The 19,792-nt window shown below is 36.0% G+C and overlaps 1 long non-coding RNA gene across 2 annotated transcripts; it reads left to right on the top strand.

The window, feature by feature from the left end:
• The first annotated feature begins 2,627 nt into the window (after positions 1-2,627).
• Positions 2,628-13,794, top strand: LOC122211230. Of its 2 annotated transcripts, none has more exons than XR_006198574.1 (4): positions 2,628-2,751; positions 8,377-8,443; positions 10,271-10,460; positions 13,762-13,794. It is a non-coding gene; the product is annotated as an uncharacterized LOC122211230 (long non-coding RNA). The 2 variants fall into 2 exon arrangements; XR_006198573.1 differs by having other exon boundaries at positions 2,642-2,710.
• Positions 13,795-19,792: the final 5,998 nt, after the last annotated feature.

The raw sequence follows: 19,792 nt of genomic DNA, 5'->3' as shown, positions 1-19,792 counted from the left end.
CTCTCCAAATGCCCTACTATTGGGATTTTATATATGCTTCCTCACATAGGCATGATCAATTTATTAGTTTCATTTCTAGCTCCTCTCCCCTCTCTGGAGGATAGGAGGCTGGAGCTGAAAATTCCAAGTTTCTACTCATGGCTTGGTCTTTCTGGTGTTCAGTCCCTATCCAGGTGCCACCTAAGAGCCCACCCAGAGTTGCCTCAGTAGAACAAAAGATGCTCCTAGTGCTCTTATCACTTAGGAATTTACAAGAGTTTTCAGAGCTCTGTGTCGAGAACTGGAGACAGAGACATATATATATATATATATATATTTCTTATTATTTCATTGATAGTTACTATTATTGTCCCTGTTTTATGTATAAGGAAACTCAAACCCAGAGTTAAAGGATTTGCCTAACTTTATACAACTAAAAGTGATTCATTCATTAAGTGATTCATCCATTCATTTATTTATCCAATCAACAAATCTTTACTCTGTACTCAGTATGTGCCAAACACTGTTTAGGTACAAGTGAGATAAAGCAATGGACATAACCTTCAAAATCCTTGCTCTGAGGAAGCTTACATTTTAGTAGGAATAGATAGGAAGACAAACAGAATACAAATTAGCTTTTATATATGTCAGGAGGCAAGAAACGTAAAGAAGATTGACACAGGACAAAGTCATAGACATAGTGATGCACTGGTGTTTTCAGGGCTGACCTATCTGAGGAGGTAACATTTGAACACTCGTCATTTAGTTCAAAAATTCAATAATGTTATAACATTTTTTCTTATGAAAACATTTTTCTTATGCTGAGGAATATGTAGAAATACAAAAAAAAAAAAAAAACATAAAAAAAGAAAAGAAAAACTCGTCAAATAAAATCCAAAATGGAAAGTATCCATTATTCCACCACCCATCTGTAACTATTATTACTATTTTAGTGTTTGTCCTATGAGATAATCAGAACATTGAGATCATATTGCTTATGCAATATTAAACAGTGCTTTCTTTTCCTATTTTGGAAGAATATTTTTCAGTATCACTAAATATTCTCATAACATATGATTTTAATACTTGCATGGAATTCAACTACATGAACCAGCGACAGTTTATTTAAACTTTCTCTTGTATTTATCCTTTCTGTTGGATGTGTATATTACCTCAAAGTTTTCACTATTATAAATAATACCTAGAGGATGACTTTTGTACATAACTTGTAAGCTTCTCTTATTATTTACTTAGAATAAATTCTTAGGTGCTTAATTCCAGGGGAAACCTGTGCAAAGCCAAATTTGCTTTCTAGAAAGCTCATAACTAATTTTCCCAACAACTTTGCATGAGTGCCAATTTACACCACCCTTTCTAATTGAGATTATTACTTAGTATGTGTTTCAGCTAATTTTATAAATAAAATATATTGTTATAATTTATATTTGGGACATTGATCTTTTATTGAAAAACACCCTCTAAATTCAGATCCCCAAATCTGAATAATTGATGAGCATCCAGGCTTGTCTGCTATAGGGAAAGCAGGTTAGTTGAAAAGGTTTCTTGCCAATTCTGATCTGTAGGAAAAGTGATGGCACAACTCATTTTTGGCTTAACTCTATCCTTTCATTCATTGATTACGCAATTATAAAATATTTAGTGCTAACTAGGTGACAAACAGTATTCTAAAGTCTGAGGGGCTAAAATTCTAATAAGTAAATATACAGTCACATTTTGATAACTGTTATAAAAAAAAATGTAAGCTCCACCCACATACAGACTCCATGAGAACAGACTTCTTGCTATTTTTGTTGACCACGATATCCCTACTACTTAGAATAGTGCTTGGAACATGATAGATACACAGTGAGTATTTGATGAATGCCATAATAAATAAACAAAAGAAGTAAAGCAGGTTAATAAGATAGAGAATGTTTAAAAAAAAAGAGAGAATGTTTGTTGGGTGGGTGTGCACTAATTAATATCAGGTGGTTAGAGATAGGCTTACTGCCAACATGATGTCAGAAATGCCTTGGTCCATACAAGAACTGGTAAGAGGGCCAATGTGGGTGCTGTGCAGACAATGAAGAAGAGAGTAGAAGATGCATTGTGGAGGAGGAATGGTGAGATGGGATCATGTAAAGTCACATTTGGTCTGAGTGAGAAGAAAATCCATTGAAGTATTTAAAAAAATTTTTTTTTTCAACATTTTTTATTTATTTTTGGGACAGAGAGAGACAGAGCATGAACGGGGGAGGGGCAGAGAGAGAGGGAGACACAGAATCGGAAACAGGCTCCAGGCTCCGAGCCATCAGCCCAGAGCCTGACGCGGGGCTCGAACTCACGGACCGCGAGATCGTGACCTGGCCGAAGTCGGACGCTTAACCGACTGCGCCACCCAGGCGCCCCTCCATTGAAGTATTTTAAACAAAGGAGTGAGAAGATCCAACTTGCATATTAAGGGTCACTCCTTCTTTCAGATTCTAGAATCAGAGAACAGAGCAAGGGTATCACTTAAGAGAGGCTATTGCAATAATCCATGATGTGGTAGCAATGGCATGGAACAGAATGTTAGCCATGGAAACAACAAAAGTGGTAAAATTCTGCGTAGAGTTAAGAGAACAGAACCATCAGAAATTTCTGGTATTTAGGATGTGGTATGAGAAAAAATTTGAACCAAGAGTGATTCCAAGGATTCTGGCCCAAGCAACTGGGCCTTTACCTTTTACTGGTAAAAAGTTGTGTAAAGTTGTATAAAGAACATTAAAACATGTAAGAAGTTGTATATAACGTGTAAAAAGTTGCATAAAGAACGTTAAGAAAAATTTTTTTTTAAACAGAGAATTTAGGAAATTGTTTTGATGATATGTTTAAATTGGATTTAACAACTTTGTGAAGAAATAAACAGTATTTAATGTTATTGAAAATGCTTTAAACAAACTATCTACAATTCTCTACTTTAGGAATTAAAGTAGATAATAAGTGAAAAACAAATTAGTTTATTTTGAATTATTCAAAGTCATATGTATCTTTATAAAAAAGATGTTTTGTTTAAATTCAGAGTAAGAACAGCATTGCCTGTGGAGCCTTCAAATTTAGTAACATATACAGGTGAGAGGGCAGTCTTTATTTTGCAGTAGAAAATGTAGCATCTTTGCTGTCTTCATAGCCCTTGTGTTAAAAATATGTCCAAGATGCTTGATACACAGGTCAGTGCCTTGAGAACCCAGTTGTGTATTAACAGCACCTGGTGACTGTTCTTTGCGAGCCCAGGCAAGACGATGTCTGAGTTATTACTGCTAATCTAACTTTATCATTATTCACAGAGCAGTAAGTGCTTGAAAATACCAATTACACAGTTTTTCAGTGTTGGAAATTTATACATGAATAATTTTAATTCTTATTATAAATTAGTGTCATCAGTTGAAATTTTATGAACATCTTTACACCTTGCAATAATTTCACTTTACATTCTACTTATAAATCTAATGCTTAACAAATAATTTTCTAACAACTCTGTAAAATATTCAAAACATATTTCAGTGCCTTCTTATAACAATGAAGATGTGGAAATGATTACTCAAAGGGAAATTCCTTATGTCTCAGCAACCCAAGGCAGCTATATGCCATGATGCTATAGATCTTTCTCTGGGTTTCTCGAACTGTCAACAACTCTTTTAATTAAAAGGAACAAAACTAAAAGCCACAGTGATGGGTGTTGGAAAACACTGTAGGATAATATTTTGTGCCAATATGGAAGAAATACATACTGCAGCACTGAGGATGTATAGCTACCTCCAATGCAGAGGGTACTGGTCAAGTTCAACTAGCAAAAGACATTAATAACGAAATTGGTTACAAATATACATACAAAAATATACATATGCACTTTTTTAAGCATTTGTGTATAGTAAATTACTAACTGGATCAATTAAAGTATTCTAAAAAAGAAACAGTAAATTTCATTTTGAGAAAATTCACCCAAAATTAATTCCAAAGCTCATGGAGTCATCCTATTTTGTGGCTTACACTAAAAGCTTTTCCCTCTGATTTTTCTCTATTAATACAGAATCCCTCAGGGACCTAAACTCAGGAAGCCTCCGGCATGCATCATAAATTTTCTAGTGACATATTTAACCCAACTTCCTCTGTTGGAGCCTAGTGTATTAACAAATAACTCCTCTGACTTCCTAGAACACACACCTTTATTGAGTTACAAAATGACCGTTTTCAGGCCTATTGGAACACAAAACAAAGCTCTCCTTTTACCATAGGCCCATTGAAGGCTACTTTGATTCCTCCATCAACACTAGGAACTGCCAGAAAAATTTCATTTTTTTCCCTGTGCCTGTTGGCAGTAGGAGAGAGGTTCTAATGAGTCCATTGTCAGCACTTTCTTGGATTGCAGATTGCTAAATTACAAATCAGTTGTGCTTTAGTCTCTGGATGTGAATGTGTCAGTGTTCTTCCTCTCCTGAAACTTTGCCAATTAGGAAGCAGATTCTCCTATCCTGTATTTCAAAGCCTTATTCACGAACTGACATTAGTGTTACAATTTCAGTAATGGACCCTAAAAAAGCATTACGGCTAAATAGTTCTAATTTCAATTACGAATGACATCGTACAGAGTGAATGCTTAGACAGATGCTTCAGACTCCCAACGAAATACACTATGTCCTAATTGCTTTGCAATCTTTCAATTCAAATCAAGTGAACACTTCAACCCTGTTGCTTCAGTCTCTCCAAGAAGGTAAACACTGGGCTTTAATGGGCTGTGCTAATAATAACTATGCAAAGCAGTTAGACAAAACTCTAATTCTTTTCAAGGTTGGCAATAAAAAGAAAGTTCTGAAAAGGAGATTAGTGCTAAACTTGACAAAAAAAAAGTTTTGGAAACTTTGATAGCCTACTTAAAAAGATGGTCAAAGAACTCTCTGAAAATTTTTGTTTTGACGTATGAAGGCACAAAATGAAATTCCAGGTAGACTAGAGGAGTTCCCTTTTATTCCTTTCAATTCTTAGATCCTTATCAGGGAATGGTCCCAACTAGCTCAGCAAATTTATTTAAATACCTGTTTTACTTGGATGGTTGCTGTATTTTAATCTCAGAGAATGATTTAAAAAATACTTTTTTCAACGCTATCTAGTTACCCATTTCTAAATATGAATCAAAAATAGGTCTGTGAGAAACAATTGGCAATAGAAAGCAGGACACAGCATGAGGCTAGTTGTGTGACAATAATTCCTTGCTTTCTGAGAATTCTAAGAAAGAACTGAGGCATGAGGCCAGGGTGGAGATTAGAGCAATAATTCCAGAGTTAGGGGAGACCTTGGAGGAATACTCATGATTCCTATTTTCTCTGAAATGTTTAATTTGGCATACTAATGAAACATATTCATATGATAAAACATTTAGGCACTCAATAATGTTTGCTGAACACATTTAGGAAGTGAAAAAGAAAAATGCAGAATTCATTACTTTATAATTATACATCCATAAGTCACTGTATGTTTACAAAGTACTTCCCAATCCTAGTCTTCACTTTAGAGCAAGAGAAATAGAATGAATTAGCATTAGCCGTAATGACTCTCAGCTGAACAGCACTTTACAACTTTCCAATATATTATTTCATTGTTGGATGTTAAATGTCTTGTGTTACACCACTCCAAAGCATTCCGAAAGCAGCCCTCACTCCCTCCATACCCAGAGTGCGATGAGCTCATCAAGCCATTTTGCCACTTCATCAGCCCCTGCATCATTATCTAGAGAAACATGGTAAAAGAGCAAGTCTGAGTACAGTTATTTATGGGATACCGCTGAGGAGTATGATTATGGAGTCTCAAATCATTTACCATAACAGGATTTTGGGATGCTGTAATTTACCAGCTCTCATCAGTTAGAGAATTCCTACTAAAAATTCCAAATTACAATGTTAGAACACAAAATAAGATGGACAAATCAGATCCGATAAGTTTCTGTTCACATTTTGTTCGTTCAAGAAACTCTCTCTCGAACTCCAGTTTGTCCAATTTATAGAGGCAGACTGCTTGGTTTCTAAATATTTCAAATTATCTCATGTTCTTAAGTAATATGAACTTGTTGTAAACTAGTTTTGTGTGCCCTAAAAATAGGATGAGGTAAAAGAGTTGTGAAGCAATATGTTGTCAACAGATAAAATTTATTATCGTTATATACTGATCAGTTTGAATTCAACGTGAAGCCCAAAGTGGCACACTGTTTTTAACAATAAGAACAAGTCACTGGATCAGATATGAGAAATAGGAGTTCTAATTACTGGGAGTTTAGGTTTTCTATTTCCAGGTACTTTCACATATTTCTTTATTTAATGATTGCAAGTGAGATATTGTTGCACAATATTAAAGTTGGGAAAATTGAGGCTCAGAACATCTAAGAAAAACAGTACACGACAGGGTAGCACATAATAGCATACTCTTTAGTGTCAACCCAATATGATTTTAGTACCAGAGTTTCCTTCCAACTTAAGCAATTCATTCAAACTTGCCAAGCCTCATTTCTTCATCTATAAATTGGGAATAATAACAATACCTACCTCATACAGTTGTAAGAATTAAATAAGACTATGCATATAATGTGTTTAAGCACAGTGCTTGTTGATGCCTGGTAAGTATTTGATAAATGTAAGCTATATGCGTTAATAATTTCTAATTTACCCAGGGATACTGGCCAAGAAGTGGCAGTGCTGATTTGGTGCTATGTGTGAGTCCAGATACTTGGCCCCTTAGCCATTACAGTCTACTGCCATCCGTTGTCTATAAAATGAGAGTCTTCTAAATGTACCACATGATCTTTTAGTTCTGAAATATTGTGATATGGGGGCACGAAGATGCTTGTTAATTCCTCAGTTTAGGTAGTCCATCTAAGTGTATATTGCTACTGTTAGCTCACAGCGATCACTTGTTATAACAATGAATTTAATCTTTTCAAGGAAGTTAAGTGTTATTCCTTGCTTAGAATCAATTATCTACCCTTAAAATTTTGTCTTAAAATGAGGAATATATCTGCATAGCTCAGAGTACTTTATTTATAATAATGTAAGTTTGAAATAAGAAAAAAAAGTTCCTTGTTTGAATTCTGTAAATAGAATAGGCATCATCTCAACTATACATACAGTTCAAAATTTGGTTCTGCCCACAATGGAGCCTTTTTATTATTATTATTATTATTATTTTAACTTTGAATCACAAGGCATATACAATTAGTAGGTTAAATTTTCTTTGCTTCATTGGTGAAAGGAATTAGGTGAATCCCACCAGGGAACTGATTGAGTTTTTAAAGCCAAAATAATCCAAATACCTCCATTAGACTGGCTTAAGTGAAACTATCTAGATTTTGAGTTATCATTTTGCATTGTCCCTTGAAAGAGTGCATTTTTTTGTGGAGGTATAGGCCATCAAAGGGAAGATTAAGTAAAGGGTGTGAGCATCTGTAGCTGTAGCCCTAATTATAGCTTCACATAGAGAAGCTGGTTCAGCTCACAGCATATTATTTGACAATGGCTGAGCTTTATTTCTGCAAGAGGAGATCCGAAAATTATTTATGTTTGGGAGAAATGAGGTTTTGTCCACTGGCCTGAGTTCTTATTTATATATACTCATGACATACTCTATTTTTTCACTGACAACTATTTCTCCCATCCATTCACCAATGAGATGTTCATAGTCAAGGATAGGTCTTGACAGTGTGTAGCAAGCAACCAACACTCCTACCGAAAGAGAAGTGATTATTATGTACAAGTGTGTATTTAAGTTTACGTTTCGTATACTGAATGTTTCAATATGAAACTTAATAGATGCATATTAATCATTTACTGAAAAAAAGAAAATCCTAAAGCTAACCAAATATCTATCGCATTGGAAAAATCTACTTTATACGAAGAGACACACAATTATCTGCTGATATAAATTGGTGTTGACTATGGAGTATCTCGAAAAACTGGTTGCCATTTCATTTATGGATAACATCATTAGGAAATAATAATTTCTTCAAGTCTGTTCTCTTTCACAAATTTTTAGGCTTTATGTCAGTTGTGATTTTCCTTTGAGATTGCCATTTATTGGTCTCTGTTATCCTTTAGAAAATGGAAGAAAAGTAAATCTCTCCTTTGAAGATTGATTTATAAAGATGGGAAAAAATATGAGAAAAGCTGTTTTAAGTTTCCATTATAGTATAATGTCTCTGTGTGACGGGAAACCAGTATACAAGTGTAAGTGGAAAGGAATTTTTCATCAAAGAAATAAAAAAGGCAATAAGTTTGAGAGTCGCCAAGTTTTTCTTTCTTTCTCAAAACAGGACAAAAATTTAAATATTTCAAAATATAGTATGAGGCTTTCATTCCTTGCTACCTTACTTCACAGCTACCTCATCATGTCAACTAACCTGGATGAAGAAGGACCAGAAATCTTTCAACCACAACCTGGTCCGGTGAGAGCACTTTATCTACATTCCGGTCATCAAAGATTTATAGGGATCACCTGCTGTTATTTTGGGCCTTGCAAAGTAAATTGGGAAATCAGACTTTCCATTGCCTATTGGATGGCTGGCCACAGAGCAAAGATATAAATGAAGGTCAGTGTGGCATAGCAGCAAGGCACATGTTGACCACCATCCAGAAGAAGATGACTACTTCTGGATTGCTAATGGAAAGAACAAGGAAGAGTTGATTTTGTGCCTCTATCTAGTCCCCTGTGGTTCCTGGCCACACTCTTCATTCACAGTGTGAGCTGTACTTCAGCTATACTTCAGAAAGATGAGTTTCCAAAGTATTGTGACCAGATTTCTAGTCTATAACTTACGATTTCCCCCAAAACAATAAGTGCATTGGGATTTGCCTTTTGTAAATCTAATAGATACATTGTGGACTTTAATGATTTTCTAAAGCCACCTTTTTTAGAAGAAAAGAAGAATTCCAGTGTTTTCAGGCATATGTTTGGAATAAAAAGGCTCAATTTGCAATGCATTTTATCCAGGTGACTTACTTTGAGATTGCAATGATATCATCGATCCTAATTTTAGCTATGCCAATTGAAACCCTGTATTTTTGTGAAGGTAGAAAAATAATTAATGCATCAAAGAGAACCAAGGATAACATGTACTTTGAAAAGAAGACAAGGTACATCTATTTATCCTCAGGATGGAACTACAGACTTAAAATAGTTCCCATATTATAGGGGTAAAAATCTGCAGGTGGTGTATCCACAACTTGATGCTAACTGGCTGGTATCAGGATAGAAGTTGACAGGATAGTGGAAGAGGAATGATTCACTTGATTAAAAAAAACAAAAACAAAACAAAAAACAAAAAACAGGGTGACCATGACAATCTCTTAGGACAAGTAGCTTCAAGATCACAATGAATATTTAATAGGAGCAGAATATCTCTATAGATCAAATGTTGTGTTGCCTGCCTTCATTTTCATATCAGCTGGATCTAACATTCTAATATATAAGACAACCTTGTAGAAAGCTAAGATTATAAGTGACACCTAGATATACATAATTGTGTGCTTCTAAAGCAATAATACCCTAATGTCCTCCTGTTGCCATATTGACTTTTTGGGCCAGTATACAGAAACCATGTTAGGAACCTGTAGATGTCCCACGAAGGTGGTCTTGCCCTGTTTTTAAATTGTTTTATTGCCAAGATTCTAAAACTATATGTGCTATTTAAAAATTTTATGGATTTAATATTTATATTAACTGTCATAACTTGATGCCAATATAGTTTTAGGGATCAGTGGATGCAAGATATAATGATACCTAACCAACAAGTGATTTTATAACAATGCAAGAAATATACTGCATAAAGACACCTAAAATTCTATAGGAGAGGAGAAAAAACATGGGTTTGAAGAGTGAACAGATTGGTACATATAGAGATAGAACAGTTCATATTCATACATACTTATATACATCTGTGTGCATATACATTTACATGCATGTATATTTATATATATGCATATATAGTCGAATCTCATTATTTGTGATAGTTATGTTCTATAAAGTCACCAAAAACATTGAATTAGTGAATATTAAGTCATTGCACCTAGGGGAAATGAGAAATTAGGTTCCTGTGAGCTTCTGGTCACATTTTTGTCAAGTGATCAATATATAACTTTGTTTTATGTCTGTTTCTGTTTAAAGATCCTTTACTGAATATACATTGTTGACTGACTGACACTGAAATCATGGTGAACAACACTATGGCTGGTGCCTGAACAAAGCTCATCTAAAATACTTATTTTCTCCATAGGCATAGTGAAGCTATCTTGCACTTTGGAATACTAGATAGCACTTTAATATGACACTTGGGGGAATCTTAAATAGCGAAGTCATCAACAAAGAGCACAAAATGCAGAAACCATGGCTACAAACAAGTCACCTGTTTACAGTATAACAACTGAAGCAAGAAGGCAGAGTGTCATCTTGTTTGATCTTAGCTGGTAATGTATGCCTTGGGCAACTCAAATTTTTCACTGTTCAGTACGTGTCCAAGAAGGACTGAAAAAACACCGGAAGTATTGGTTTTAGGATTGGCCTACAAATAAATTTTATGCATAAGTAAATTCACAAGTGCAGAATATATGAGTAATGAGAATCAACTATATATAGTATCTATACCTACACTGGATATTTCTTTTTAAATTTTCTAATTGCACAGGAACTATTTCCTTATTTTTTATGTGTGTATGTATTACTAATATTTCAGTATATCACAGTCTTGGTGGAGTCTTAAGGATACATAAGAACGTACAAGTGAACACATTCATGAATATAGTTCATGCTGTGCTCATTTTCTAGTCAATTCACATTCCTAATGTTATAATATATAAACAGCCCATTGTATGACTGCCCTGTTGATATTCTTTGTTCATAGAGATCTCAACTCCAACACTGTTACCAAGTATTCCATGCTGACATGGGCATATGATAAAGGCAGAGTTTAGGGGTTTTTTGTGGTAAAATCATGATCATTCTTAGGAATATATTTGTTCCACTTTTTTTTTTTTTTAATTTTTTAACGTTTATTTATTTTTGAGACAGAGAGAGACAGAGCATGAACGGGGGAGGGTCAGAGAGAGGGAGACACAGTATCTGAAACAGGCTCCAGGCTCTGAGCTGTCAGCACAGAGCCCGACGCGGGGCTCGAACTCACAGACCGTGAGATCATGACCCGAGCTGAAGTCGACCGCTCAACCGACTGAGCCACCCAGGCGCCCCTATATTTGTTCCACTTTTAACAAAAGAATGATACTATATTATGATTCATGAGATTACACAAGAATGCATGTTTTCTATTTTCAGGGAACACACAAACTAAAAAGAAAAAGTTCAGATTAACAATAGTACTGTCTTTAATTAATTAAACTTTCTCAACATCAATATTGAGTTGGGCTTACATTATTTTTATTTTTAATAAAATAATTTAAATATTTACAAATATTTAATTAACAATATTTTCCAAATTTAGTTAAGAGTGGTCAGTTAGGAAGAACTCAATGGCCCAAACAGGGACCCAAATTATGACCATGATTTTACATCCATTGTGATGGAGTAAACTGAGATAATCAGTTATAAACAGCGGGAATACCAATTAGTGTGTTTTAAATAGGAAACCATAGATTAAAGCTTTTTTGGGGTTTTGAACTCACAAACTGTCTAACTGATGAGAAGTGGTGTAATCAGAGGTATTTCTTGGTCACAGACACCAAATTCTATTTAATTGGATGGTGCATTTTTTATGGAGATGACTTTTAAGCAGAATCACAGAAGATGCAAAAGAAGTAGTTCTTGTGATGCAGAAAGAATTTCTTAAATTTGCTGAGAAAAGGTGAATGGATGAAGAAACACAGAAATTAGAGAAGGAGGCCAATATGGGGCTTCCCAGGGCCTGTACCTGAACTGTCAGTGAGGCTGTGAAGCACTGGGTCTAAGGTTCAGTGGTCAATTTTAAGCAGGCCATGGAGATACATAACCTCTCCAGGAATTCTTTCTCAAATGGTATGCTCATTGATTTTGGAACATCCCTGAAAAAGTACAGATTGAATTCCTCCCCGCCCCCTACCCCAGATATTGGATTCATAGAAGGTACTGATATCCCAGAGTTAGAAAAAAAAAAAAAATCTGGACTTATGTACCTGGCTGGTTCGCCAAGACCTGTATTTCTGAAATTTGAAAGAATTGGTGTTCTTGAGGTTTCAGACAACCTGTTACATGGGCCTTGGGATTATCTTTAAAAACCTTTCTGTGGTTACTGAGATGTATCACCAGGGTAGATAGTAGATAAAGGTTAAGAGGAAAGAATTGGGCTGGACTGATGGTACAAACTCATGACCTATTGTGGAGAAATATGTACACATTTGCCACATTTGAGTGCAGGAATAGGGCCAGTTGTAAAGTTCTAAGTTTTCAAATCTAACACTGATATAGAAGAACACCAAGGAAGAATTGGGGGAAGACTCTGGCTTTTTTTTTTTTTTTTTATTTCCCTGGAATGTTCAACGTCCTTTTACAATGAATTCAGCTGTACATTTATTTGGAGGATATTTTAGTGAGTCTTTTGGTATTTTGTAGAATATAATAACTGATTTTATATATCTGTAAGAGCAAGGGGAAAGCCTCACTTAAGATAGTTTTAAAAAAATAATTCCAGTTTTGGGGTGCCTGGGTGGCTCAGTCGGTTAAGCATCTGACTTTGGCCCAGGTCATGATCTCACTGCTTGGCTCGGCTCCTTGAGTTCAAGCCCTGCATCTGGCTCTGTGCTGACAGCTCAGAGCTTGGAGCCTGCTTCGAATTCTGTGTCTCCCTCTCTCTCTGCCCCTCCCTCACTCATGCTGTGTCTCTCTCTGTCTCTCAAAAATAAACATTAAAAAATTAAAAAAAAAAATAAGTTTGGTTTAGATATTCTCTATTAAATACAAAGTTTTTTTTATATAATAGGGAGTGTGGTTATTTGAATATGTATGTTTGTTCCTTTAAGTCTGAGAGGTGGATCACATTGGTTAGCAAGTGATCTAACCATTTAACTTCTTTTGCAAAATTTTTGGTTATTATTATCCTCCAAGATGGCAAATAGAATAGGGTACAGAAGAGACATGCCTCCAATTTTCCCACATTGTGTAGAATATCTTACTTATTCAGGACAACATGAAATAAATGTACACTATAACCACATACAAACTCACATTAAATTTTGCACATGACATTTGCAATATGGAAGGCTAGATATAAATAACTTTTTTACAAACAAACTTTAAAAATTTTTTGACAACACTTAAAAGGAGAATGTTTAAAGCAAAAAATTTACCCTGCTACTCTGTGCCATTAGAATACATTCACTGTTCTATTGTTTCAATATAATCTTTAAGACCCTCCTTGCTCAAATTCATATGTAATTTTAAATATTACATCATATTTCCATAGTCTTCACAATTTTCATATTTTATTTTTTTAATTAATCTGAGTATTTTTTTTAGTGTTATTTATTTTTGAGAGAGAGACAGACACGAACGGGAAGAGGCAGAGAGGGAGACACAGAATCTGAAGCAGGCTCCAAGCCCTGTCAGGACAGAGTCCAATGTGGGGATTGAACCCACAAACCTCCAGATCATGACCTGAGCCGAAGTTGGACGCTTAACTGATTGAGCCACCCAGGTGCCCTACAACTTTCATATTTTAATGGCTGAAAACTATTACACTAAGTTGATGAAGATTTACTTACATGATTGATCTTCTGTTGCCAGATACTGTTTTCCTCCTCCCTTGCCCCTTCCCTGGCATGACAAAAAGAGAAGAAGAAGAAGAAGAAGAAGAAGAAGAAGAAGAAGAAGAAGAAGAAAGGAGAAGGAGAAGGAGAAGGAGAAGGAGAAGAAAAGCTTGTAATTTATGTAAATTATGCTTTCACTTTTTCCTTTTCCTTGTGAATACTTTCCTTAGGATGAATGTCTTGGAATTAAGTTTCCAGTCCACAATTTTAGTTTCATTGTTTCTTGCCATGTCTGCCCAGGGAGAAATCACATACTTAGTGTTCAAGTGTATTTGTTCATAAGTAAATTTTCCAGACTATTTTCGGTCATAGGATGCCATATATTTAAATGGAAATATTAACAACAGGTCCCAGTGGCTATCATTTCTGAACACAAACTGGGAATAAACTCTATTTAACAAATTAATATATTTAGAAGAGTACATGAGATAATAGAGCAAAACCACCCTCCGTATCAAGTATGCTTTGAAATTAGACACACCAGGGTTCAAATCTAGACGTTTCTACCTACTTGGTTATTTTTCTTTTCCTCACTGAGAAAAGAAAGGGTAATAATAATATGTATCTCCTATGGTTGCTGTTAGAATAAAATAAAATGAGGAAGAAATTACTGAGGTCATTGACTGACAAGAGCAGGGGCTTAATAAATCCAAGATCTTTGTTTTCTTTCTAGAGATGATGAAAAGTCACCTGGGGTCTATCTTAAATTCAGTATTAGTGGATTTCTTGGATTACAAAGTGTTTGGTCGTCCCATATCTTAAGGATAGCAAGCATATTCAGATGGGAAGAATGTCATTGCTATGATTGTCTAAAGATTACCAATTCCTGATTTACTTTGGTACCAGAGATGAGACAATGTGTGCAGTTATGAACTGATGGGTACAGGTGTGAGATTGATCATATTGTTTCTTTACATCTGGCCCTTCTTTAGGCTTTTGTGTACTTGTGTGTGCCTAGGCCTCTGGAAAACTATGTTCCTTTTCTGGACAAAAGGACAAAATTATTTTACTGATCAAATTAAAGAAAAGGACTGCTCCGGATATTTGCAACCCCAAGTTTGACAAAAGAAGCCAGAAATATTTGCCAGTTTGAATAGTATGCCATGCTTAGGCTGGAGAATGCTAAGTGGTAGATTATTTGATTATAGAAAAACACACTGACCCCTAGGTAAGGTCACAGTTTATAAAGAACTTGCACGATTTGCCTGTGATGAGAACACATCCATTTCTCTGGTACCTGAAGGCTGAGAGGCAGGTCTGTGAAGAAAGAGAAAACTCGCAAAGACAAAGGATAGGAGACAGCAAACAAAGGAAAACGTTTGCACCTACTCGTATATAATTTTTGCTATCCTTAAAATAAATAGTATTGTTAGGAACTAGTCTCTCCTGGAGGGAACATTGGCATCCTCTCACCAGACAATTTCCTGAAGGTTTGAAGGAAAGTCTAAGCTTAACAATTTCATGAGGAGTTGAAGAAACCATTTGTTCTGGTCTTGCATGAAAATGATTTGAAAATGATTTTCATTAAATCAACAGTGAGTTCTATGCACATTCTAAAGATATCCAGCTGCATTCTGCTGATAGTCACAAAGACAACTGTCAGAAATTCTACGTGTTACATGTACTTGTCTCATCTCTCCCTTGTTGCTTTTGTATTTCTTGCCCTATAATTTTATTAAGAATTTTTAAAAAGAGAGAAAAATCCCATAACTTCAAGTAACATTTCATCAAAGATCACAAAGAGGAAACCACCAAACAAACAGAAGCAGCCCAATAATCAGTCACATCAAGAGTCTCCACTATGAAACCCACAGAATTGACAAAGGCTTTGTTGAGCTGGCCAGATTTTTCATTTGTGTGAAGCAAAGCTGTCAGTTAGATGCTTTGTTATACATTTTGTTCAGGCAAAGTATGCTTAATTCACACACACCTGACTTTTCATTAAAACAACTGGAGGAACGCAAAATTCCTCAGGTCATAAGGAGAACAATTGAAAGGATGCAAAGACACAAAAGTTCGATGGATGTAACTCAAAATTTTATTTATTTGTCACCACAGATACTTTACTTTTAATTTTTTAATTGAACTTCCTGGAATCTCTAATCAGTTCAACTGGAAAAGAATAAGAAAAGGATGTTTATTTCTACCTCAACCTAAATAGAAATCTAGAAATTCTTAAATAAGAGTTAAGTCAATTTCTCCCTATAAGTCAGTCTAAAACAGCCAGATTTTAGAGGGATATATAGTTATTTATGTGAGGTCGTCATTTAGACTTGTCTTTCGATGCCCCTCCATTATCAATGTGACTAAAGTGGAAAAAACCCTATCTGGGGGCTTAGGGCGGAAAAAAGTTGAAAGCAATTCATACATCAGTTCCAGGTAAAACATAATTGTGCCTGACAAAGAAAACCATGAGTCACCTAAAGTAATAAACAATTCAAATACTTAAATCAGGTCTCCTCATCATGGACTGTGTTCCACTAGGTGCTGCTTGTACCTGATCCTCGCATGCCCAATCAGTTCCACTGTGGCTCGCACCATTAAGGAGCTCAGCTACTGAAGCCGGAATATATATGATCAGGACCACATCTGCCCCTACCAACCCACTCAAGCTGAGAGGGCTTTTCCTTAGGCACTCTTTCCTAACCCCATCCTGATAGAAGCCTTAAATTAACAGTCCTGCTCCTACATCTTTTCCAATCACTTGGTTGTGTCTACCCATGTATAACCCGTCCCTGAGAGCCCTTGGGGAGTCCCTGAGAGCCCTTGGGGAGTCTGCATAATTTTAGAGCACTTAAATGTTTTTAAGTACTCTTTAGTTTGCAAAATTACTAATTTATTGTGTCACGTTAATGAACCATCCCAAAGCAGCTTTCCAAAAAGGAAAATGTTTCCAGAGAGTAGTTGATACACTGAACAGAATCTATTTAAAATTCACTCACGTAAGACTTTGAAAACATTAATCAGCTACATGACAATCTGGGTTTTCATATTTTAAACCTCAGAGCATCAGGGAAGTAGCCACTATTTAATCATTTCTCCAGAGGCATCCTGCTCTAGCTGCAAACGCAAGGACCAGGGAAGGAAAACAGGTTTTAAGTTGTACCCGACGCCAATTGATTGGTAATGGCTTCTTACAGTGCTGGGTAAAAAGGATTCTGGGATGACATGGAAGAGAGAAGCAAAAGGGTATTCAAATTGATTAGCGATGTCTGTCATGCGCTCAGGAAAAGGCCATGGCAGTTTATGTGCCACAGATACGCAGCCTGCGTGGACTCTGGAGATAAAAAAGCCCTAGGTTCCAACCATGGCGTTCTAATTTTAAAGTTCTAGACCTTGTGTAACCAAAGCTTTCAGTTTCAGGTTCCTCATCAGTAAAGAAAGGAAGGATATACTTGCAGCTGTTTTATTTTCAAAAAGCAGAGGAGGGCAAGTTAAAACCAAAAACCCAACATACTTCTTTTTTTTCTTAATATTTATTTATTTTTGAGAGAGAGACAGACAGAGGGTGAGTGGGGGAGGGGCAGAGAGAGAGGGAGACACAGAATCTGAAGCAGGCTTCAGGCTTCGACCTGTCAGCACAGAGCCCCACACCTGGCTGGAGCCCAGGAGCTCTGAGATCGTGAGGTGAGCCAAGGTCATAAGCTTAATGATCTGAGCCACCCAGGTGCTCCTACCCAACATGCTTTTAAAGAAGTGTTTACTGGGGCCCCAGGGTGGCTCAGTGGGTTGAGCATCCGACATCAGCTCAGGTCATGATCTCACTGTTGGTGAGCTTGAGTCCCAAGTCGGGTTCTGTCCTGACAGCTCAGAGCCTGGAGCCTGCTTCGGATTCTGTGTCTCCCTCTCACTCTGCCCCTCCCCCACTCACACTTTGTCTCTCTCTCTCAAAAATAAATGCTTAAAAATTAAAAAAAAAAGTGTTTACTGATTTTTTTTCTTTTATTTTAAGAAGGTCCTTTAAAGTATAATAAAAATACAGTTTTTTGTCCTAATATGAAACAAAGTTATTTTTAGTAATTGGGCACACACAGCAGTGCCCAAGCTCATTCTTGAGACTCCTTACCACACAATAAGGCTAGCCATATAGAGCGCCTTGGAAAAGAACAAGGAGCACCATACTGTTGGACTTTCCCAGTAGCACCAGACCAGAATCCCTAGTGAGCTGGGTTCTCAGGGATCACATGCTTCAAGCCCAGGCCTAGAGCTTCCAGGACCCTGTGGTTGCTGCAGAGATGCGGGGAGGGTGGCTGCTGGGGCCCCGTGGGCTGAGACTTTCCCCGGAAGAAAAAGCCCAGAGAAGACCAGCAAGACCCATAAAAGGACCGGTTCTGTTGGCCATAACTGGGATCTCAGCCTTGAAAGTAAGTGTTCTCCAACTGTGTCTTGTGCTTCTAGTTAGGGACTCAAATTCCGACCTGGATTTATGGCGTGAGCAACCCTCTTGGAGAGCCTTGTGAGGATTTAACTACAGCAAAACCTTGGTTTGTGAGCATAATTCATTCTGGAAGCATGTTTGTAATCCAAAGCACTTGTATATGAAAGCGGATTCCAAGAACCATTGGCTCAGTTGTGATCATGTGACGTTCAGCATCAGGCACTACCCGGATTGCAAGACATTGCTCATTTATCAAGTTAAAAATTTATTAGGAATGTTTGCTCATCTTGTGGAACATTTGCAGAACAAGTTACTGGCAATCCAAGGTTTCACTGTACATCTTCTTTTATTGTGGTTACTTAAAAGAAAAAAATTTTGTTGCACCCTCTGATAAAATCATATTTTACAAGTTATAAAATTGAAGATACAGAAGGCTGCCGCCAGTGAGTTAGGTATAGACACCAAATGTTTTGCTTCCTATTCTTTTGCTTTAGAGATGTGTGCAGACATATTTAGGTGTGAAGAAATATGCCTGGATTTTGCTTCAGAATAATGGAGTTATACATGACGTATGAAGGGTCATAAGTGATGTCTGTTGAAGCTGCATGGTAGTTCACATGATAGAAATTTTTCACGATACAACTTAATTTTTTTGGCCTAGTTTTTAAATTTTTTTCTCATTTTAAAATATTTTAAGTACATGAAAATTGAAAACTGCACAGATGAACATATGTTTTATTATAGTATCCCTATTATTTCAATTAGACCAAGAACTTAATTTAGTTGCCATTAGATTTATGAAGTGTGGAAAGCTTTTAAGAACATTTGATTAAATGTAAATGCATCCTTTTTATTAATATGTTACTTACATGTAATGCCCCAAATCTACTGCTAAACCTGTGCATAGAATATTATAAATTATGAAATAACAAATATTTTCAGATATCCAAATTGTTTTACATCACACTGAGTAATATAACTTAGGTTTTCAGTTTTAAGTAATGTTTTCATTATGGTAAGATAGGGGTTCAGCAAGTACAGAACTAAAAATCCATTCTTTTCAGATTTAAAATGTTACAGTTAATTCTTCAGCTGATATATCTCAATGCATATTATTCATTTTCCCCTGTTAAAAGATAAACTGAGGCACATTAAAATTTACAAGAGTTTATCTGAACAAACATTGATTAGAATCAGGCCGTGCCAAACAGATAGCGATTAAGGCCACTCTGCTAATAGGATTGAAGGGAAAGGTTTTTATAGAGAAAATGGGAAGCAAAGCAAGGAAATTATTCCATTGGCTGTAGCTTAAATATTTGCTTTATTTGGAAAAGCCTAGGTGGCTGTTTGTGATTGGTTGTTCTTAAGTGTTTTGTTCTTAGCTTCCTGTGAATTAATTGTGGCTAAGGTTTTGCTTTGCTTACACAAGCTGCAAAGGCAGTAGAGCCATATCAGTCGAATGGTCTTCTTATTTAATTACTTTAACAACTCTAATTTTGTTTCTAAAAGTTAGAGCTATATATTTATATTAGGCAAAGGATGTCTTTACTCAGTTTGCTACCTCTGCATTCTGAGGACATCTTGCTAAAAATCTCTCTTAAGTATCTTGTAAAGTTGATTTGTTTATTCT

This window comes from Panthera leo, chromosome F2 (genome assembly GCF_018350215.1).
Source record: "Panthera leo isolate Ple1 chromosome F2, P.leo_Ple1_pat1.1, whole genome shotgun sequence".
In the NCBI taxonomy this organism is placed as follows: domain Eukaryota; kingdom Metazoa; phylum Chordata; class Mammalia; order Carnivora; family Felidae; genus Panthera; species Panthera leo.
Note: the sequence above shows the minus strand (reverse complement) of the source record. Positions and strands in the feature narration are given on the sequence as shown.